Genomic DNA, 23,758 nt, shown 5'->3' on the forward strand with positions numbered 1-23,758 from the left:
TAAGCACAATAAACTCATTTAAAAGCCACAGGAGATTGAGAAATAGGTCAATGAGAAGGAGGCAGGAAGCAATGTTACAGGAGGCGGTTATAACTGAAAAACAGAATCCCACAAACATTGATAGGCATCACTCATTATTATTATTGTCACTGTGACTGCCAACACTTAACACAATGCTCACTCGTATGCCAGATTCTTCTCGGAAGCGTTCTACACGTATTCACTCTATTAGGGGTAGAGAAAAGAAGAACATCCCCTCGACGTCACTGTCTTACCACTCGGTACAATCTGTTCTGCTATAACGTTTGTGTTTGTTCCAACACTGCTATGCAATCTCACATTTGTTGATGCGTGATTTCATTGCAGGAAACCCTAGGTAATAGCAGAAGACTGCACCTAGGCAGAACGCAGCTGCGTAAAGATACGCAGGATGCGCAAAGCCCATGCCTCCAACATCTACGGGCGACCCCAGTGTCCACCAGTGCTATGAGCTACACCCATCCATACAAGGTGCCCCGACTTCCCTTCTGATTTCAGGGAGCCCTCCTTCCACCACTTCAAATAACTCACAACCTGCAACCTTTGGAAGGCCTCAGTCTGCAAGAAAACATCAGGATTTTGTCAAGGTAAAGTGTCATATTGATTGTACTATTTATTTCTTAACCACCTGATATCTGTAAAATTGTGCTACAATTTTTATTCAGTTCCTACCTTATTTTTTTAATGTGTCACTGATAAAGCTTTTTGAGTGTTATGCCCTGACCCTATTTTTCCCATAAGTGCTGTGGGTTTTACTGCATGATTTTGCATAGCACGGTGGGTCTCAGAAACACCTGTCTCGGATTTTAGCAGAACTGACTATACAGTAACTAGTGTTCATAAAGATGCTTGTGATTTGAACCAGAAGGGGGTAAATTGTGATTTTTATAGCTTTTCATTATGTTAAAGAGGATAGCAACATATGTAATACAATTTTAGAAAGATTCTCATTCACAATGTTTATAATTATCAAGTGTAGACACTTAAGGGACAGTTTGAGTTACGTGAAAATTTTATTTATGAGAAGTTCCCTAATGGTGTTAGATAAATAAGGCTACTATACATCTTATCAAGATGATGGCGTTATAAAGACAGATCCTAGCAGTCAAGAGGGCTTAACTGTAATTACTGGAAATGACAAACTGGACTGAATTACTTTTCACCCTTTGAAACCAGTAAATTGAAAAAAGACTCTGAATTTATCCTTTAAAAAGTCCAAGATATACATAAAAAGTATGGATGTGTATGTACAAAGAAGTTTTCCTATGATAAGTAATATGACTTCAAGCAATTTTTTTTTAAAGATTTTATTTATTTATTTGAGAGAGAGAGAGAGTGAGAGAGAGAGCACAAGAGGGGGTAGGGTTAGAGGGAGAAGCAGACTCCCTGCCGAGCAGGGAGCCCGATGCGGGACTCAATGCTGGGACTCCAGGCTCATGACCTGAGCCGAAGGCAGTCGCTTAACCAACTGAGCCACCCAGGCGCCCCTTGACTTCAAGCAATTTTAAAAATATAAATGCCCAACAATGGGTAAACAGTTTTTTCTAAATCCGTAAATCATTTCATAAAATGGGAAAACGTTTCTAAGCAGTGTTCACTGGCAATGCAGACTATAAAACAGGACGATCAGTATAGTCCCAATTTTGTTTAAAAGTATCTGTAGCTAGAAAAAAGGGGGGAAAAAAGTCAACATTTGTATAGCTGCTAATTAGAGATAATGAAATTAGAGTAAAATAATTTTTAGTTTCTTTGCATTTTCTTGTGGTACCCAAATTTCTCACAATAACCACATCTACTTTTACAATTACAAATAACAATACGCTAAGAAGCATCTGGGTGGCTCAGCCATTAAGCATCTGACTTTGGCTCAGGTCATGATCTCGGGGTCCTGGGATCCAGCCCAGCATCAGGCTCCCTGCTCAGCGGGGAGTGTGCTTGTCCCTCTCCCTCTCTTTCTGCCTCTCCCCCTGCTCATGCTGACTCTCTCTCAAATAAATAAACAAAATCTTAAAAAAAAAACACACACACACAAATAACAATATGCTATATAAAAACAGAACTAAGGCATTTGATGGGAAAAAACCTCTTTTTATCCCCACTTTAAGTTCACATGTAAATCCAGCCAATGAAGGCCAGACCAAGAACAAGGACATCAGAAGCTTCCTTCATAAGCATTAACAGACCCAGTCTCATAACTGAACCCTTCAAAGTATTTTCTATCTCACAACTCAAGGCAAACACAGTCCCAACAGGGACATTCAAAATATATAAATCCATTACAGAGGCCAAAATATAATTTGCTTTTACTGGCTAAAACTGTCATGAATTTAGTAAAATCCAGATGAAAGAAGATTTTTTTAAGTTATATAATTGTATATAAGCCGTCTTAATATCTGAAAGAAATTTCATTCTGAATGAAGAAATTGTTTCTGGATAAAGCGCCTTTCAAACAAGATCAAGATTAAAGAAATACAAGGGGCAGTGGACTTGGGCGTAGGAATAACCGCTCCGCTTGGTGAGTTTTAAATAGAAAGTACCAAGAGACAGAGGCTGATCTTTATGAGTTCCAAAAGAACTCAGTTATATTAAGATCTTCCCAATAACAACGAAACTTGACTTTGAAAATTGTCCATTTGCCAAAAATGGTGACTCCTTAGTTGTGAGGGCACTTAGTTTGATCCCATACGTGGATATCACAAAAGAACTGAATGGTGAGGGTACTCAGGAGTCAAAGGACAATTTGGGACAATGTGGCCACAACACACCTGAGTTCACTCACCTATGCTCGGCTAGCAGCACATTTAAAGAACGTGTTCCTTTCCATTTTCAGTTTAACCTTCCTGGTGTAATGCACAGCCAGGAACCCACGAGAACAGTTGCTTTAATATGATGACTCTGCATTCTCAAGAACGTACTGAGAATTCAAAGTCGGTGGTTGTGGGTGTGGGTGTGCGCTTCTGTTTCATGAAACTATAAAGCATCTGTAACATTCAGCATGAACGTTGGAATAAAAACCATATTCCTGCTAGACAAAGTATGCATGTAGTAGTCTTTATATTTTTGTTTTGTTTTCTTCCACTTCCACAAATGCTGACTTTGATGAAAACCAAACAAAAACAAAACCCTTATGTTTCAAAATTGCTTTGATATTTTTAAGCATTTTCATAGGTTCCCTATCAAATGGAAACGAAAGCTACTAGCTTCGTGTTTTGTTTTAAACAATAGGAAAGGCAAAATGAACATTTAAATTCGTTATTATGTATAGAAAAAGATCACAGAGGACATACTGAGTTCCAAAAAATCAGGCGATTCAAGATACCTCTCAGAGGCTCTATCATCGTATCAAATGCATGCTGATTACTTTGGAAAATAACAGAAATTCTTGGCTTCTGAGTCTCACAAGTTGCTGCCTAAAATGCTGCACATATGCATCTCTAATAATTTGCAACCAGATATTACAATCAGTACATCAAGTCAGATATTATATTCACTTGTGAATATTCAAAATAAAAAGTATGGATTTTAATTTTTAAAGGCCATGCTAAACTATACATCCATCTCGGCATACCACATGCTGACCCTGAAAATACAGAGCACTTAGGAACTCTCAGGATGGAAACTCTATTTCTTCAATTGCTCTAAGAATTAGCACATGTATAGCTCAGGGAAATACGCTCTCTTAGCATTACTAGATATAAAAAAGGGGCAACCGATTTTCAGAGTCTACCTAGAAAAGAAGCAGGAATTATTTCCTGGGGCTCTCTAGCCACTCCCTGGGCAGAATTCCACCATAATTTAAATCGGTCTTTGGCACCATTTCACTTCCCTTTTTGCCTCACTGTGCTACCTCCGGTCCAAAGCCAGAGGACCTTCACTTTTTTTATTTTTTTAATTTTTTTTTAATGTTTTTTATTTATTTATTCATGAAAGTCAGAGAGAGAGAGAGAGAGAGAGGCAGAAGCAGAGGGAGAAGCAGGCTCCCCGCGGAGCAGGGAGCCCGATGTGGGACTTGATCCCAGGACCTTAGGATCATGACCTGAGCTGAAGGCAGATGCTTAACCAACTGAGCCACCCAGGTGTCCCTCAACTTAGCCACTTTAGAGAAGGGCATCAGAGAATATGCCTTTCTTGCTTGCTGAGCAGCTTGACCGGCTGCCTCCTACAGCTAGTCAAGCTAAAATTTCAGTCTCTCTTTCTCGGTCCAAGTTGCCGGACTGTACATTTGTCAGTGCATTCTTTCTTTCTTTTTTTTTTTTTTTAAAGATTTTATTTATTTATTTGAGAGAGAGAATGAGAGAGAGAGAGAGCACATGAGAGGGGGGAGGGTCAGAGAAAGAAGCAGACTCCCCGCTGAGCAGGGAGCCCGATGCGGGACTCGATCCCAGGACCCCGGGATCATGACCCGAGCCGAAGGCAGACGCCCAACCGACTGAGCCACCCAGGCGCCCCGGACCTTCACTTTTGATGGCCTCTTCCTCTCAACTGGTTCTCTCCTTCCAACTTCTAAACAACCAGCGGCTCCAAGGGAATAGTTGAGCAGAAAGTGGAGGCTGGGAGAGCTTAAACAAATGACGGCTGACGTTTAACTCTCTCTAGATCATACGTATTTTTAAAGAAAAGCCTGAGCACCCAGATCTTGGCTTCTAAATACCTTAGTTCATTCCAGAAACAGTTGGGTCCAGGCCTGGGGCAAGGACAGCATAAATTTGCCTAGAATATCTTACTTTGCCAGAAACTAAGGAAATGCTCAAATATTAACGCAGACATGACAGAAGGACACGGGCGCCACCTCAAAGGGGCTCCCACTGGCCAAATGTGAGGCAGTTTGAACAACAGCAAAAAAAGAGAAGGATATGGATGAATTAGAACATACTGAATAAAACAAAGGAACCATAAATCCAGAGACATTCATGAAATAGGGGATAGCAGGAAGCTCTTCTTTAGGAAGAATGCCAGCTAATAAAATACCAAAGGAATAGCAGAAATAGAAAATCCCGCTTGGCAACCACCCGGGCGATAATTGATTCAGTCAAGGATCATTAATGGATGCTAAAACCATTAGGGAAAGGGTTCTGTGCATCAGGATACTCACACAGTCTCAGAGTATCACCCCACAGATTACTTATCACTTGCCTAGGGGAAAGGGTGTCTTTATAATGGAGAATTCTGGCAGACCACTTTACCCAAGTGATAGTTAGCATAATCAATTATGAGACAATTGAATGTCATGTGTCTCCACAATCACTGTGTCATATGTTTGTCAAAATGCTTAATCTGTACCTAATCATAAAGTAACAATCAAACAAATCCAGATTGTGGGATTTTCCGCTAGACAACTGTCTTAAAATCTTCCAAGATATCAGTGCCATGAATGATAAAAAAAAAACGGGGTGACTGCTCTATTAAAGGAAACTAAAGATACAAAATTCAATGAATGATTGTTGAGAATTCTTAGATGAGGAAAGGAATAGTTATAAAAAACATTATTGGAATAACTGGGGAAAGTTAAATAAGTATTCAAATATCTATATATTAGATAATATTTCTTAGTGTGGGTTATGTGGAAGAGTATTCTTGTACTTGGTAGATATGTGTTAAAGTATTTGGAACAAAAAGTTTATGATCTCTATAACTCAAATGGTTCAGTAAAAATTATTTAAAGTGTGTGCATGTGTAGAGAGCCAGCCAGACAAGACACAGAGACAGAGATAAAGCAAATCTGGCAAAATGTTAGCATTTTATATGGCAGGCTAGCTGTGGTCTATAAAAACCAGTAACCATGATTTCTTGCGGGCTGCTAGATCTACTCTGTATAAAGACAGATCATAAATGACTTGAAAGGAAACAGACACAGATAGGTATATAGTCCTGATTACTTTGGAAAATAACAGAAATTCTTGGCTTCTGAGTCTCACAAGTTGCTGCCTAAAATGCTGCACATATGCATCTCTAATAATTTGCAACCAGATATTATAATCAGTACATCAAGTCAGATATTATATTCAATTGTGAATATTCAAAATAAAAAGTATGAATTTTAATTTTTAAAGGCCATGCTGAACTATACATCCATCTCGGCATACCACATGCTATATTTCAAAAAACTTTTTCCAATTCATTTCTCTTCTGTAGCAATTGATTAATGACCACTAGTTGGGATGAAGGAGATTGAAAAAGAAAAAGAAACTCAAGGAAGAGGATAAACATGAGCAACTGTTCTGTTCTCCTCCACTAACTGTGAAGGAGAGGTAGGTCTCAAGGTTTTAAAATTCTGCCTTGTGGGGAGCCTGGGTGGCTCAGTCATTAAGCGTCTGCCTCCGGCTCAGGTCATGATCCCGGGGTCCTGGGATCAAGCCCCATTATCGGGCTCCCCGCTCAGCGGGAAGCCTGCTTCTCCCTCTCCCGCTCCCCCTGCTTGTGTTCCTGCTCTGTCTCTCTCTCTGTCAAATAAATAAAATCTTAAAAAATAATAATAAATAAAATAAATAAAATTCTGCCTTGTTTCCCTTCCCAGTGAGAAAGCCTGCGTGCATGTGGCTATTTCCATTGAGCCAGAAAGAGTCCCTCTGCAAGCTTCCTACTGAGCAAACCCTGAGGCGGGAAGGCTGAGCAGCTCAAGTCATCCCCAGCCCTGGTCAAGCCTACGACAGGCCGTCTGAGCGACAAGCCAGGGAGGCAAACAAACATGCATCCCAGAAGCACAGCTCTCTGCAGCTGCCCCAAGTTTAATGGGTTTGAAACAGAACTCTCCCCACCAAATGTGACCCCTCGTTTCTATGACCCCTTTTCTTAGTCTATCCAGTCTCAAAATTGCAGCTTCGTCTTTCACTTTGGTTCCCATGACCCATCCTTCATACCCACTCTTGCTCGTTTGCGTCCTCAAGACCATATTGGCCATGGTCTCTCAGATTCCAGGCGAATGGCCTCTCTTTCCTCTGTTCTTCCTCAAAATTTCTGTCTATGGTACTCACTTGGCACTTTTTTAATATCTTTCTCATACAGTATCAATTCCACACCCACTGTAGGTAAGTTCTTTGCTATGCTATCTCATTTATAAAATCACTGTAAGTCTGTGAAATATTCTTTTATCCCAACGTTACAGAAGAATGGATGTTCAGGGGAGACAATCTGTCCAAGATCACAGTTGTAATGCTGACATTCAGACCTGGCCTTCTGGTTCTACCCTAACACCAAGGGGCTTCATATTGTTAGTTACAACTTTAAACACCATCCCCTGGCCTTAAATCAAGCGGATGACCCTCAAAGGAAAGGACCCATTTCATCCAACTTTGTGCTCTCTCTAGAGCCTAGCAATACTCATAACTCATGTTCACGGGTTTATATTTCAAGCCTCAGCTCAGAGACTATTTTTCTTGGTGACTTCCACCCCTGCAGAAGCAACCACTCAATCCTCCTTGCCCTCCATATGCTTCTCCTGCAGGATATGCAAGCCTTACCTGCAGGGTCCGGGACTGCTACGTGTGGACCCAGAACACAGGAAGCCCTTCACGAATGTTCACTGAATGAAATGTTTATGTGTGAGACAGATTTCTTGACAGGGTTGCTATGGCTTACTAAAAAAAAAAAAGAGAGAGAGAGAGAGAGAGACCTCATGTTTAGCTTTAGTGCATATGAGGCGAATTATTTTAAGAAAACATGACAGAGGGGAAATGGAGAAGAACAGAGAGCACAGGTCTTGGCTCTTTGAGCCATATCCACTTCACTTGCTGCCCTGAGTATACTGTGTAATAGAGCTTCCAAATTTTAATGTATATGTAATATCACTCAATACAAATTATGATTCTGGGGTAGAGCCCAAGATTCTGCATTAGCAAGCTCCCAAGAGATGTCAAGGACGCTGAATCTAGGGACCACACATTTGAGTAGCAAAAAGTTCTAGACAGTATAGTGAAAGTCTGCCCATTTAGAGAGATGTAACACGTAGATTAAAATAGCGAGACATAAATTCACAGTGTTAATGCTAGTTATCTCTGGGTTTCTCCTTTCCACTTTTCTATAATTTCCAAGAATCTTATCATGATTCTTGCTGATGGCAATAAAATTTTAAATCCTATATATACAATTGCACTTAAAAACTGTACATTTGGACATTTCCACTCTGCATGGCTACATCTTTATTTAAGCAACAAATATACTTAAAAGGACTAGGCTGGGGAGAGAACAGGTTGATGAATTAGCAATTCCCTATCTCCTCATTTAAACACTTAGATTAACATAAAACAGCAATTATCCTTAACAATCACCACAAGCATTGTTTTTCTCAGGTTCCTTTCCCTTAAAAGAGAAAGAATCCATTCAGTTGGAAGACAACAAAAGGCAACCCAAATTAAGGACAGAAGGAAAAACAAGCAGGCACTACATACTGGATCTTTTCCAAGTGGGTCAATGCAACCGCATCAAAGTCCAAACAGAGGTGGAAATAAGGTTCCTCTAGAAGAGGCAGGGTGGGCTAGGTTACACTACAAGGCTAAATGGAATCATTTAACGTAGCACTCACCGTGCACCTGCCAGTGAGGTGGAAAGAAATGATTCCCAGAGGAGCCCCACTTCCACAGTGTAACAAGGAGATGTCATTAGGAAAAGGCAATAAGAGGGTGCCCCTTTGGAGGAGAACCTTCCTCAATACCCATCTCCTTCTCTTGCATAAGAGTCCCAGTGCTGGCCAGGGTATATTCTGTGAGTCGGAGAAGTGTAGCCGGGGGGAGGAGGAATTTTGCACACCCACCCCAGGACTTAGAACAATTCAGACACTTGCCCAGCCATAGGTGTCTGTGAATCGGGGTGGGCCAAAACCAAAGAAGGAGGTTCTGTGCCCCAGCACTCACAAGGTTCTGCTTCCTCTGCTTTCCAAATCTCTTCCAACTTCCAGGGACTTTCCCGTCGCAAGCTTCAGGCACTCATACCACAATTCCACCCGCGGTCCTGACGGACTTCTTGCCTTCCAGAAATATTGTGAAACTCACTGTGAAATTACCCACAGGGATTGGAATCGAGTGTCCAAAAAGCTTATCGAGCCAACGGAACCAAAAATCACTTCTGCGTGTCTACACAGAACCATTCGGGATGTCTTTTCACATGGGGGAAGTTTCGACACTGGCCTCACCCGAAATCAATGTGTCACTGTATCTCTACTGAATTCTATGAGTCTAGTGCTGGTCTACTCAAGGCAAGTAGGCAGATGCGGAGTTATTTAAAAATGCGATCACTTGAAATTTCAAAACTAACATCAAAGTCATCATCTTGATGGGGGGAATCTGAATCTATTTGGACTTAACATTTATTTATTGATATTCAGTAAGGCAGTTTCCTTATTTCTTGGAGATGCATGCTCAAATATTTTGGGGTAAAATGTCATGATATCTAGAATTTATTTTTAAATGGTTCAGCAAAAGATAATCTATGGGGACGCCTGGGTGGCTCAGTCGGTTAAGCGTCTGCCTTCGGCTCAGGTCATGATCCCAGGGTCCTGGGATCGAGTCCCGCATCGGGCTCCCTGCTCCGCGGGGAGCCTGCTTCTCCCTCTGCCTCTGTCTCTCTCTCTGTCTCTCATGAATAAATAAATAAAATCTTTAAAAAAAAAAAAGATAACCTATGAAAATTTATACTGATGAAGTACATAGGGAAGAATGTTAATAATTGTTAAAGTTAGGGACATCTGGGTGGCTCAGTCGTTAAGCGTCTGCATTCGGGTCAGGTCATGATCCCAGGGTCCTAGGATCCAGCCCAGCATCTGGCTTCCTGCTCAGCGGGGAGCCTGCTTCTCCCTCTCCTCCCCACATGTGTGCTCTCTGTCACTGTCTCTCTCTCTCAAATAAATAAAATCTTTTAAAAAAATAATTATTATTATTAAAATAAGATGGAGATTCTATGGATGTTCACTGTGGTATTCATTCTACTTTTTTCTATATTTGAAAACTTTTAAAAGTTTAAATTTCTCTCAGTCCATAATGAGCACAGGGTACTATATAAGACTGATGAATCACTGACCTCTACCTCAAAAACCAATAAGACATTATATGTTAATTAATTGAATTTAAATTTAAAAAATGAAAAATAAATTGCTATCGGTCAAAAACATTTATCTTACAGTTTTCTCTCCCTTGTCCTATTATTGTCCTACCACCTTACACTATGGTCCATCTACAGTAAATAATTTTCTTTCCTCCAGAAGACATTTTTCCAAGCCTTCCCACTCTCCGTACCTTTATGTATTACAGTCTCTCAACCTGGCATTTTCTCTCGATGGTCACTGTGCCTCTGGTTAGAGCAGACTTAATCCTTTTAGGTCAATCTCAAATGCTGCCTTCCCCAAGAAAACGTTCCTATCCACCTCCCCCCGCGCCCCACAACTTTACGCATCATCCTTTTCTGATTCATCACACTTAGCACAGTCCATCCCCCGTGGTCAAACTTGAAGCTGACATTGACTGACAGCTCCCTATGTTAGGCCCTGCTCAACACACTCTCATGTGCATTCTTTCACTTACTCATTCTATTCCTACCCCAGTGAGGCAGGAACTGCTACTACCCCCTTCTCACGGGTGAGAAAACAAGCTTTGAGAGGCTGGGTGACCTGTCCAAGTCACAAGGGTAGTAACAGGCAGTGCTGGGCTTCATCCAAACGTAGCCCTCTCTGCTTCCAAACTCTCCAACACCAAGGTGCATGTCATTTGCACGGTGTGTTGGATCCTTCCCTGCCACACTGTAACAACTTAAAGGCAGGCAGAGCATGTGATGTGTTTATTCACTCAACAGACAAAACTAATGGAAAGTCACTAACTGTCCAAAACAGTGATGGGACACGGCGGGGAGTTAAAAAGGACAGTTTTTGATCCAGGTATAAACTATGAAAATCTGAACACATTATGGACTTTGGTTTCATCACTATTGGTTGATTCATTGTAATAAATGTACCATATTAATATAAGATGTTAATAATGGGCAAATGGGGTGAGGGGGTACAGAACTGGGTACTATCTTCTCCATTTTTCTGTAAATCTAAAAATAGTCTAAAAAATAAAGTCTATTTTAAAAAAGGAAAAAAAGAGAATGACCATGAGGTTGGTTTTCTGGATTGGCTCATAAACTGCCAAAGGGTGGTCCAGTCCTATTTAGCAAAGGGAACGCATGCATGGGGTCTATCTGGGGAGTGACGTGGAACTAGATCTCTGACTAAACATGTGGCATATGCTTTTTAAACCTAATCTCATGCATTCATATCCCTCCCCTCATACAATCCTAACATGTTTCAGGCTCCAAGTCTCCAACTTAACTCACGACATTTTATTCATTCCCAGGAAGGGATTTACTGCATCTCCTACTTCTCTAAGTCAATTCAAAGTTCTTCAAGTCTCAGAAACTGACTCTAGGAAATTAAAAAAAAAAAATTTTTTTTAAGCGTTGATACTTATTTTCTTTTAAAAAAACAATCACAGAGTCCTAATTCCCAAATTTCTGTATGGCTATCTCAAACCCAGGACTTCAGGCATCTGCACATTAACACACTCAACCATCCCACATATGGTTCTTCCCTAAAGACGCGAACTTGGCCTTTCTCTGTCCAGGGACCTCTCCCCACTATGAGAGCGGACTCTCTCCATTACATTTATGAGATTTGCTAGACTCCCACAGAGAAAGACCTTCCTGAGTAGGGCTAGCCTAATAAGTCACCAAGAGTAACGGTAACTCTTTGTGAGATCACCCTCCTGGAAAACTACAGAAGAGCATCTCACACATGTAAATATGTAACAGACACCACCCGATAATATTAAGCACAACAGTAAGTAATAGTATTAAGAGTATTTTACTGTGGGTGGTGCATTTTATAATTTAGCCTCCTAAAAGTACTGTGATATGGGTGGGAAAGATAGCACCATTTTACAGATGAGGAAAACTGAAGCTTATAACTGAAGTCAGAACTCCTTCAAATCCACCCCGGATCTTTTCCACCCGGGAGCCTTCAAGGCCTGGCTCAGTGGCAGCTGTGTTTTTGCTCTCTCTCCAGCTGTAAAGACAGGACCTCTCCTGCCTTGTAATTTTCCACGGCACTCTCCTCATCCTGAGGCAGTCTTTCTTTCTCTGCAGGCCACGTGTCTGCTCATGCATCCAATCTTCCAGCAGAATTATATAAACCAACTCAGGACTAGGGCACTGCCTCACTCATGCTTACCAGTCCTAAATGTGAACACAATGCCCCACACAGTGGGGGCTCCCCAAATCCAGTGGCCCATGACCACATGAGTGATTCTCTGCGGCATAGCTTACCTGTGGGCAAAAGCCATGAAACAAAAACATACGCTGCTCTGGTTCTTGAAAACTAATGGGGAAGTTCAAGAGGGCTTTTTTTCCTTGACTTTAAGGCAAAATAAATTACATTTATGTTTTACAACATGGCTGATAACCATAAACAGAAAATAGAGTTTTGTTTTCCCCACGAGTCCTCAGCTAGGCCTCCAACTTGGGGCCAAGAACATTCAGCAATGTGCCACAGGGCTCAGTTTTCATCCAGACTCCAGAAAAACGGGGAGAGGAAAATTCATTTTACCATCCATATAGCTTGAGTTCCTCTTACAGGAACCACACTCAAGAAATTAACACCTAAAACTGGCTTGTGCATATTTTTCTTCCTATAGATTTGTTGGCCATGTTGACCATTTTATTTTATTAGAATCTTTGACTCTCAGAACCTAAATCAAGTGAAAAGTCACATATTTACAAAAGATCAAATCATTAAAAAAAAAATCCCTCTCTGCCCCCTGGTATGGAATAAAAAGCTCCTGACCTCGCACAGAGAGTGACTAATTCAGAGATAACTGCTTCTGCCTGAAAGGATACCCAGGCTTCTAGAGCACCCGGACATCACAGAAGTTGCTGAAAGAAGCAGTTTACTGAATGGTACTTCTGTGTCTTCAAAGTTTTAATATGTCCAACGGTGGAAAACTAAAACCATCTGGATCAAAGAGGCTAAAATTCAATGCTTGCTTTTTGTTTTTAACCAGAATAACCAAAATTGAATATAGCTCACCAAAGGTTTTAAATTTCTGCCTCGGTATTTTTCCTTCTGTGTCCAGCTATAAAAGAGACTTAAAAAAAAAATAAAATAAAATGTTTAATTCTACCATCAGTAACACATGTGCTTTGAGTTTTTTTTATCAGGAATGAAAGATGGGATGTATAGAGTTATCCAAACCCTTCCCTGTATATCCCATGGCATATGCTGCACACCCAAACACCACAGAAATAGTTAGAAATGTCCTCAGACTTCAGTTAATGAACTGCTTCTCTGCCCTCCCAGAAAAGTGATCACAAAATGCCAGAGGAGACTTAGGGGTGTGTGTGTGTGTGTGTGTGCACACGTTTGCAATGTGCTCATCTGTGGTGTGTATGGGTGGAGTTAGGGGAGGGGAGGGCAAGCGAGAGAGAGCTGGAACTCATAAAAAGTATCTTAGGTATATCCTAAAACCCAACATTCCACTCCTTCCTTTGTTTTCCACTCTGTTCTTTGCTCCAGGACATTGATCCACTTAATAACAGGCTCCCTTGCCCTCTGGCTCCTGGTTGGCTTTGCCCAGTGGAGAGGTTCCCACAGGCGGGTGGGCACCCACAGGACAGCAGAAGGAAGAAGAGATCCCCTCCCTGCAGGGTCCCACCAGGTCATAGGTCCTGTCAGGTGGCCCCCTGCACAGAGCTCTCTGTCTCCCTATAAATGCTCCCTTCCTCAGCCCTCAGGCCCCGAGTGGAAGGAGTTTGGCTGCTTCTACCCCCAGCACACCACACTATCCTAGTATTTCCCTTAGGCCCTGCCCAAGTTCCCAATTTGAATGTGCCACCTATTTCCTGATGGGACCCAGAAAGACACGGAGACCTAAAACCTTTGAATGCTCACCTAACATGACAGTGCCCTGTCATTACTGCTGTTCTGATGCCCCTTTTATAACAGCCTTACATCCATTCAAAGAAGAGTCACTACAATATTTCAGGATCTTTTATAGCTAATTGTTTTGGCTGCTATACTGACATGTTTTTTGCTTTTTTTTTTAATCCCCAAATTGCATCATGAGCAATAAACTACACAGTAGAGGAAACATCCTTGTAGCTTAAGTGATCCCTTTGTTCAGCCTTATTGAGGTAAAATTGACACAGACAATTGTAAGATATTTAAAGTGTACATCATGCTGATTTGGTGTATGTATTCATTGTGAAGGAATTCCCCCACCTGGTTAATCACCATATTCTATCACCTCACATATTTATTTATTTAACTCCCCCCCCTTTTTTTGGTGAGAACATTTCATTTCTACTCTCTTCGCAAATATCAATTATACAGTACAGTATTATCAACTACAGTCCCCACGTTTTACATTAGATCGTCAGACCTTATTCACCTTATGGCTGCAAGGTGGTACCCTTTTACCAACCTCTCCCTAACCCCCCTCACTCCCTGCCCCCAGAGACCACTTTTCCACTCTGAGTTTGACTTAAACAAACAAACAAAAAAAACAGATTCCACATGAGTGATACTATAGAGTCCATGTCTTCCTCTGACTAATTCCACTTAGTATCATGCCCTCAAGGGCCATCCATGTTGTTGCAAGTGACAGGATTTCCTTCTTTCTTATGGCTGACTAATATTCCACTGTAGATACAGAGACCACATCTTTATTCATTCATCCACTGACGGACACTTAGGTTGTTTCCGTGTCTGGGCTGTCGTGAATAACCCCGCAGTCAACGTGGCAGCACACAGACCTCTTCAAGATCCTGCTTTCCTTTAGATATAAACCCAGAGGTGGGGTTGCTGGGTCTTACGATGCGATTTCTATTTTTAATTTTTTGAGGAACCTCCATGCTGTTGTCCATGGTTGCTGCACCAATTACATTCCCACCAACAGCGCACACAAGTTCTCTTTACTCTCTTGCCAACCTTTATTATCCCTTGTTTTTTTGATAAAAGTCATCCTAACAGGTGTGATATCTCATTGTGGTTTTGATTCTCATTACCCCGATGCCGAGTGACGCTGAGCATCTTTTCAGGTACCTATTGGCCATCTGCATATCCTCTTTGGGAAAACATCTATGCAGTTCCTCTGCCCATTCTTTAATTGGATTGTTTGGTTTTTGGCTATGAATCATGAGAGTTCTTTATATATTTTGGATATTAACCTTTTTATCCAATACATGATTTGCAAATATTTTCTCCCATTCAGTAGGTTGCCTTTTCATTTTGTGGATGGTTTCCTTTGCTGTGCCGAAGCTTTTTCATTTGATGTGGTCCCCCTTGTTTAAGTGATCCTTTTAAAGACGTAAGTCGGATCAAGTCAGGTCTCTGCTCAAACCCCTGTCATCTCTCTTAGAATGGAATATTTTTCAGTCCTCCTTCTGCCCTGCAGCACCCTTTGTAACCTATCCCTCACTCCACCCCCATATTTGTTTTGCTTCACCTCTGCATCACTCTTTCCTTTGTTCGCTCTGCTCCTGCCCAGAGGGCAGCCTAACTGTTTCTGGAACGTGCCAAGTCTGCTCCCACCTGAGGGCTTTTGCTCTTGCAGTTGCCTCCACCTAGAATGCCACCTCCTGGGTCTTCCTGTCACTGCATGTCACTGATTCCTGCTCACCTGGAACTGCCCCAGAGGGCTTTGCCCGTCACCACCTCTCAAGCAGCCCTCTCTTGCCTCCAGCTCTCTCTCTCTCTCCCCTCTAGATTCATCTTCACTGGGCTTATTACCCTGATATATTACATATTTATTTGTTTATGGTCCACCTCCTCCTCTGAGAACACATGGTCCCAGAGAGGGGCCCCGTCAGTGAGGATTACCGCTCACGCTGACGGCCTCCAACAGCGGGTAACATACAGTCAGCGCTCACTAAATACAAGTTGACTACATGAGGGATTTGGCCAGGAAAAAAATTTGTAAATTGCCAGTCTGCTTTCTTCCTGACTGCATTAAGACGTTCAGTGGCCATCTTTCGGACATGCTACCGAAGGGATCCTGTATAAATTAAAAGATGAGTTTATGGGATAACCTGCCATCCCATGTGAGGTTTTCCACACTGCACATTGGAACCCATCGAATACACAGTAAACAATAAAAAAAAAAAAAAAAGGAATAAATGTAAATGACTATTTAAACTAGGGCAGCACAGATTGTCTATAAAGGAGCAGACAATAAATAACTACACTTCGCAGGCCACAGAATCTCTGTCACAACTATTCAGCCCTGCTGTCACAGCATGATGGTGGCCAGACACAATACACAAATGAATCAGCATAGCTGTGTTCTAATAACCCCTTACTTACAGACACTGAAGAATGAATTTTGTAACATTTTCAGGTGTCAAAGAATATTCTTCCTCTTTTAATTTTTTTTTTTCATTGAAACATGTGAAAAATATTCTAGGCTCATGAGCCACATAAAAACAGGCAGGAGGACAGATTTGGTCTCTGACCTGTAGTTTGCTGACCCCTGATTTAAATCATTCCTAAGGGTGGCTTTTTTCTACAGATAAAATACATTCTGGTCCATGAACCTGTTCAATAGTCTACAATTAATTAAGCATGGAACAATCACATTTGTTAAAGAGTAATAAGCTGGATCAAGTTTTTTGGGTGAGCAAACTTTACTAATTCCCTCTTCTACAACTGTTTTCCTACCCAGATTTGGGTCATCTTGAAGCGCAAGCTATGATAGCATTTTTTCCTCAACTAAGTATCTTCATTTTCCATCCTCATGAAGAAATCTCATCCAGCTTCTTCTTCCTTTATAGAAAGGGGAACTGTCACAAAATCTTAGGATAAAAAGAAGAAGGTGGTTTCCCAGGCTCTGGGGCAAGGCAGATTTCCACATAATGTTTTGTGACTAAGTGTACAACGTGTTGCTTACACTTTGCTTTCAAATACTTTCAAACACACCCCGTTGTGTGGGCCCTGGAATGAGAACTATTTGGGTTGCAGGTGCTGCTAGGATCTAGGGTCATCCGTCCCCATGAGCCACAAATTTGCTCAAAAGGACAGGCCGGAAGATGGCATGGCTAAAACATGTTATTTCAACATCTGAAACTAAGGGCGCCTGGGTGGCTCAGTTGGTTAAGCAACTGCCTTCGGCTCAGGTCATGATCCTGGAGTCCCGGAATCGAGTCCCGCATCGGGCTCCCTGCTCGGCAGGGAGTCTACTTCTCCCTCTGACCCTCCTCCCTCTCATGCTCTCTGTCTCTCATTCTCTCTCTCGCAAATAAATACAATCTTAAAATCAACATCTGAAACTAAGATAACACTGGGTGCCAACTCACTGGAATTAAAATAAATACTTAAAAAGAAAAAAAGGAAACGTACACACAAAGTCAATTAAAAATTTTTGAAGAGAAATAATTTTAAAAAATTACAATTTTTTAAAGAGATACATAGGTAAAAACAAGTTATTTCATGACTTGAAGCAGAAGATTTTAAATTTCACTCAATTATCATGACAGTCTCATCTCTCTTACATAATAGCAATATATGAAAATAAGGAATTTGAAGAAGAACTCTTCATACTATCACTTAGAAGAGTCGACCAAACATAGGAAAGAGGTGTAATTTTAACATCAAACATGTCTCTTTGACCCTAGATACACAGGAGAGAACAGGAGCACTTCACTTCAGGTGTCCGGATATTTTAAATACCCTGATGTCGGGTGTCCTGGAAACCCGATCAAGAAAGAATTCAAAAGGAAAGTTCTCCACATTTACGCCCCTCATCTTCTCCGAGCCTAGGAGACATGGAACAAAACCAAACAAAACTCATTATCACCTAATTAACTACAGACTCCACTTGCCCTGCCCCTTTTGAAAACAGATCGATCGAAATGTGACGGGAAAAATTCTAAAGTTCTCTGAAAGACCTCTCGTACTCTGCTTCTTGAAGAATTTGTTTTCCATCAAGTAACAGCAGCCTTCAGACTGACTGGGAAAACCAGGGATGGAATCGGGCTTCAGTTAAATTCCAAGCTGCCAGGGTCAGTCTCCAGAGAAAGCGGACGTGGCTGGAAACCCGGGCATCTCACGTCCATGGTCCAGTCCACGCCACAGACAGCCATCCACAGAGCCATCCCGTCTCCGAAGGAGCTGCCTCCGTTCGGCGGAGCTGGGGCCCATCCACAGAAGGGAAAGCTGAGACATCACATCACAGACAGTGGTAAGAGAAGTGCCTCCGCCTCAGCTCACACTCTTCATTCAGTTTCTGAGGGAGATGAAAATGCTGACAAGGCAAGCGGCTTAAAACAAAAATGGCCAGCAATGAATGACTCTGCCAAGGAATCCCAGTTGTCGTTGCCTGGCAAGCCGGCAAGCATTCAGACAGACATTCTTGCGGGAACACCCAGGGCACCACGAAATCACCCTCTTCCAAACGTCCAGGGAGACGGGGATGTGGACCCCAGGTGAGAGCTGAGACCTGCTGGGACAGCCTTGGGCTTCAGCTTGTGTTTGTTGGCTAGGGCTGCCATAACCAACACCCACAGGCTGCGTGGCTTACACTCGGAGATCTCTAAGTCCGAGATGCTGTCAATGTCAAGGCTTGGCAAAGTTGTTTTTCTCTCTCTCCTTGGCTTATAAATGTTGTCTTCTTGCTGTGTCTTCACATGGTCTTCCCACCGTCTGTATGAGTCCAAATTCCCTCGTCTTATAAGGACACCAGTCATATTGGTTAAGGTCCACCTGAATGACCTCATTTTAACTTCATGGCCTCTTTAAAGATCCTATCTCCAAATACAGAGTCACGTTCTAAGGTCCTGAAGGTTAGGACTTCAATATGAGAATCTTGAGAGGACACAGTTCAGCCCTTGACTCTGTCAGAACAATGGCCATGGCAAAGCTCTATTTGTTTGTTCTTGCCAGTGCCAGGGGCTAGACTTAATAGACAGGGAATTCTCACTCTTTTTGAAAATTAACTACCTTTCCTCATGAAAGAATATTGCATTCGACAATGTCCCAACACCATTCTGATTTTGATGATCAAAAAAGAGCAACATATCATTTTTAATGCCTTTATGAAAGACTTCATTACATACCAAATCCAGTCATAAAGTAGGGGTAGGGGTAAATCCAAAAGATTTCTAAGCACCAGCTGCCAGTCCACATTTTATAAGCAATTTTCACTGCAACAAAGATCCAAACATGGGAAAAAATCAGGACATTCACTTGACATTCATCATAATGAAAGGCAAGTGTAAAAAAAATACATTTTCACTCATTTCACATGTGCCTTTTCACACAGGCATTCACGTCTTTGCATGAAGGATTACCTATTCCTGTGTTAATCTGTACTGCCTGCTCCCGATATCAAAATGGGTTTAAAAAATAACACGGAGATCAAGACTTCCATTCAAACCAGGTGCATGGCCAGGAATATCATTAGCTATATGTAATACTGTAAAGACCTATATCTAAAGAATCACCAAAGCCATTTTTTAAAGAAATACTAAAAACAATATCATTTATATGATTTAATCTCAATTTAAGCCTAACAATTTATGACCTTATAACCTACTTTTATCCTTCAAGTTTGACTATGTTACTCATTAATTCCATAAATGTTTACTGAGATTGTATTATATAGCAGGAAGCATTCTAAGTGCTGGAGACAGATCATTAAATAAACAAAATCCATACCACCTCACACCAGTCAGAATGGCCAAAATTAACTCAGAATGGCTAAAATTAACAGATGTTGGCGAGGATGTGGAGAAAGGGGAACCCTTGTACACTGTTAGTGGGAATGCAAACTGGTGCAGCCACTCTGGAAGGCAGTATGGAGGTTCCTCAAAAAGTTAAAAATAGAGCTACTCTACAACCTGGCAATTGCACTACCGGGTATTTATCCAAAGAATATAAACAGTGATTCGAAGGGACACATGCACCTCAAAGTTTATAGCAGCAATGTCCACAGTAGCCAAAATATGGAAAGAGTCCAGATGTCCACAGACAGATGAATGGATCAAGAAGATGTGGGGTGTATATGTATATATATATACACACACACACACACACTGGAATATTACTTAGCCATCAAAAAGAATGAAATCTTGCCATTTGCAACGACACAGATGGAACTAGAGAGTATTATGCTAAGCGAAATAAGTCATTCAGATAAAGTCAAATACCATATGATTTTACTTATATGTAGAATTTAAGAAATGAAACAGATGAATATAGGGGAAGGGAAGGAAAAATAAAATAAGATGAAAATTGAGAGTATAGAGAGGCAAGGAAGGATAGAAGGAAGGAAAGCAGCTAGGAGATCCCTGGAATAATCCAGACAAGACAGAATGGTGGCTTGGGTCAAGGTGGCAACAATGGATACGTTCTGAAGGCCAAGTCAAGAAGGTTTTCTGATGGACTGGAAAACATGTCCCCATTTCTTCCTTTTCATTGATAATAACTAAGCCCCAGCCCAGACCCTCTCCTCATTCCTAGATGGCTGGGAAAGTTTGGAATTTGCTCTCCCTGTCCTCAGTGCTCCCCCTTCTCTCTCTCTCTCTCTCTTTATCCTACAAACCACAGCAGGACTGGTGTTCAGAACACTCTCCCATCATCACATCCCTTGCTCCCCGTGGGTCTCTCTCCAGAGCACAGAACTGCTCCGAAGCCCTCCTCCTTGTGTGCGTACACTGGCCCAAGACCTCATACATCTTCCCATCTCTCCACCTTGGCTCTCCATTGTCCTAAATCTCAAGACCCAGGCCCTTCAAGGTTCACAGCAGATGCCACCTCCTTTAAAAAGTCTTCCTGAGACGGTCGAGCTCATACTGACTTCTACCCCCTCGGGGTTCCTGAGGCTTTTACCACCAGTACCAACTGTTCCACATCATACTGGCCCAGCTAGACTGGGCATCCCTAGAAAGCAAGGGCCATGCCGTACAATTCTCAGCCCCATGCCACCTACCGTATAGAAAGCAATTATAAAACTTGCTGAAAAGAACATCATAGCAGAGAATGAAAGAACAGGTTTTAATTATCATAAATGTATTTTCAACACTTAAAAAAACTGGGAGCAGTCACATAAAAATCCACATTTCTGCCCTCTCTTGAAATAGTGGAACATCAGGCAACACTGGACCCTCATTCTTGAATAGCCAAGTGGTAACTATGCTCTTTCCCCCCACCCCCTTTATACTCCAGTTCACTTGTTTACTTTTCTGTCAAGTCCTGGTAGGTATTTGAGTTTGTAATCCCCATATTACACACTGGTTACCGTGAGTTCTTAAATTATCAGGTTCTTGTGGGAACTAAGTATTTATTGAAGGTTATATCGGTTTTTCTCTTTCATGATATCCAGTGTCATAGTTATTGTTTCAGACTTTTCTATATTATAAACATAATCAATTGCATACAAACATCACATACATATACAAATATAGACCTACATATGTATTTTGGAAACTGTCTCCTTAATCTCCCTAATAGATTACAATTCCTACACTATGGTTCAAAGTACTTTAAAACATGGGGATTATATTTCCTGGCATGACTTGGCATAAGAGGGACAGATATCAGTACATAATCTATACAAAAAGAAAGGAAGACAAGGCGAAAATAAATATTACTGACCCTGATGAGCTATTCATCAAACCATTTTAGGAAAAAAGAAGTTACTAAAATTCTTCTGAATCTAGAAAAAATACATGGCTCTGTTGATTTTTTTAAAAATGAAACATCAAGCATTAGAGATTGAAATACATATAGATAAGGGGTATTACCATGGGCTTATTCTCCAGAGTACCACTGCCTACATTCTTAAAAAAAAAAAAAAAAAAAAAATTGTCATCTTCCTAATTATTATTAAATTTCAGCAAACTGGAACCAAAGGAGGCAAATCACACCCTAGAGAAACAAATCAATCAGTTTTCAGACAAGCCTATCAAGAGCTGAAAACTTGGGCGCCTGGGTGGCTCAGTTGGTTAAGCGACTGCCTTCGGCTCAGGTCATGATCCTGGAGTCCCGGGATCGAGTCCTGCATCGGGCTCCCTGCTCGGCAGGGAGTCTGCTTCTCCCTCTGACCCTCCCCCCTCTCATGTACTCTCTCTCATTCTCGCTCTCTCAAATAAATAAATAAATCTTTAAAAAAAAACAAAAGAGCTGAAAACTTAAGCAGTAATCGGGGTGCCTGCGTGGCTCAGTCAGTTAAGCGTCAGCCTCAGGTCAGGATCTCAGGATCTCAGCGTCCTGGGATCAAGCCTGGAATAAGGCTCCTTGGCCAGCGGGGAGCCTGCTTCTCCCTCTCCCTCTGCCCCTCCCCACTGCTTGTGCACTCTCAAGCTCTCTCTCAAATAAATAAAATCTTAAAAAAAAAAAAAAAACCTTAAGCAGTAATTATTACTGGAAGAGTTTAAAGGAGTCATCTCCTTTGACCTATGGCCCGTGTCTAGGGGTTTTAATTAAGAGAAAAGCAAATCTAGACTCAGAAGTCCAAAGATATTTAAAAGGCACACTGGCTTTATCTATGCATCAGTCATTACTTCTACTCCAAGCAGGCGTGCCTTTCTTAGCAAACAGCTTTCCTATTAGCAATCGGATTTGAGAGACTTTCATGACCACCTCCAGCCTTGTGGTCTGAAAAGCAAACAGAATTCAGTCCAAAGCCCATATTTAAAGCAAACAAACTGAGCATGAAGGTACACTTTCAGACACAAGATGGGATTCTTGTCCTTCAAATTACCTTTGGTAAATATCTTTCTCCTTTCTCTTGCTCAACTCAGTGTTTTAACTAATAAGCTTTCAAGGGAATGTTTGCCGGCTTAGCACATACTTTACCACTTTTCCCACAAAGATCACCCCCTTCCTCGGCATGCAAAGAGGACAAGAAACTCTAACAAATGAATATTAGAGAAAAATGTATTGTGTTTTTAAAAACAGTAGGAAAAAAAAATAAAAAATAAAAACACTTAGTAGGGTTTTATAAACTACATTCAAACACAATGAAGGAAAATGGTCCGTGACCAAACTTCCCAGTTAGCTCCTGATTCTTTTTTAAAAGGAAGGAAAATGAATAAATAAACATGGTGAGAAAACTCAAGTACGTAAAAGAAAGAAAATGAAAAATTTTCCAGTGTATTAACATTCATATCTTTTTAGAGAAAAAAGTATATGTGCCAGCATATATATCTTTTTAAAAAGATTTAGACAAAAGAGAATGGTATTCATATGATTCTGCAAAACGTTTTCTCATTTTATACAGATACATGAACATATGTATACATAAGTATGTGTGTGTACATATATATTATTATATTATATATTATATTTTATATATATAAAATTATTTCAAATCAGCATACATACTTCATTCTATAAACATGCTATATTGTAACTTGTACAAATATCTTGGCATAGTTGTAAGTGAGCCTATTTATAAAATTGCTGGTGATTTTAAATTTCGAAATATATTGCCAAATTGCTCTTCACTGGTATCTATTTTAGAAGATAATTTAATCTCAAACCGTAGTCCCTTTTTTGCATGGTTATGGGTATCAAAACTGACCTGCTTTGTCTCAAACTGAATCACAGGTCAGACAACCAATCCATCGCAGACTAAGCCAAGTTCTTCTAGACAACAGAGATTACATGAACCAAACCAGAAACATCTCATAGCAAAGATGAAGGTTGGGGATTACAGCTTCGTAAAGGCTCTGTGTGGCTGACCTTTTTCTTTCTATATTCTTTGTC

At 41.1% G+C, this 23,758-nt stretch overlaps 1 protein-coding gene and 1 long non-coding RNA gene across 20 annotated transcripts in view; one reads left to right on the forward strand and one right to left on the reverse strand.

Annotated features, from left to right (window-relative positions):
• The window catches only part of APBB2 (amyloid beta precursor protein binding family B member 2), a 365,427-nt gene that overhangs the window by 258,637 nt on the left and 83,032 nt on the right, over window positions 1-23,758 (reverse strand). For 3 of the 19 annotated variants that reach the window (XM_064584404.1, XM_064584406.1, XM_064584415.1), the window contains exon 3: window positions 19,105-19,191. The exons of 14 other annotated variants lie outside the window; for them this stretch is intronic. The gene's annotated coding sequence lies outside the window, so the exon portion shown is untranslated. Of the gene's footprint in view, window positions 1-7,496; window positions 7,614-19,104; window positions 19,192-23,758 lie in introns of those variants that run through there. 2 more of the 19 variants (XM_064584405.1, XM_064584407.1) reach the window with 1 other exon arrangement.
• Window positions 298-9,050, forward strand: LOC123848619 (uncharacterized). Its single transcript, XR_006791837.3, has 3 exons — window positions 298-626; window positions 6,172-6,287; window positions 6,554-9,050. It is a non-coding gene; the product is annotated as an uncharacterized LOC123848619 (long non-coding RNA).

Source organism: Mirounga angustirostris, unplaced genomic scaffold (genome assembly GCF_029215605.1).
Source record: "Mirounga angustirostris isolate CCGP_5_RB_7025 unplaced genomic scaffold, mMirAng1.0.hap1 SCAF_2, whole genome shotgun sequence".
Taxonomy (NCBI): Eukaryota; Metazoa; Chordata; class Mammalia; order Carnivora; family Phocidae; genus Mirounga; species Mirounga angustirostris.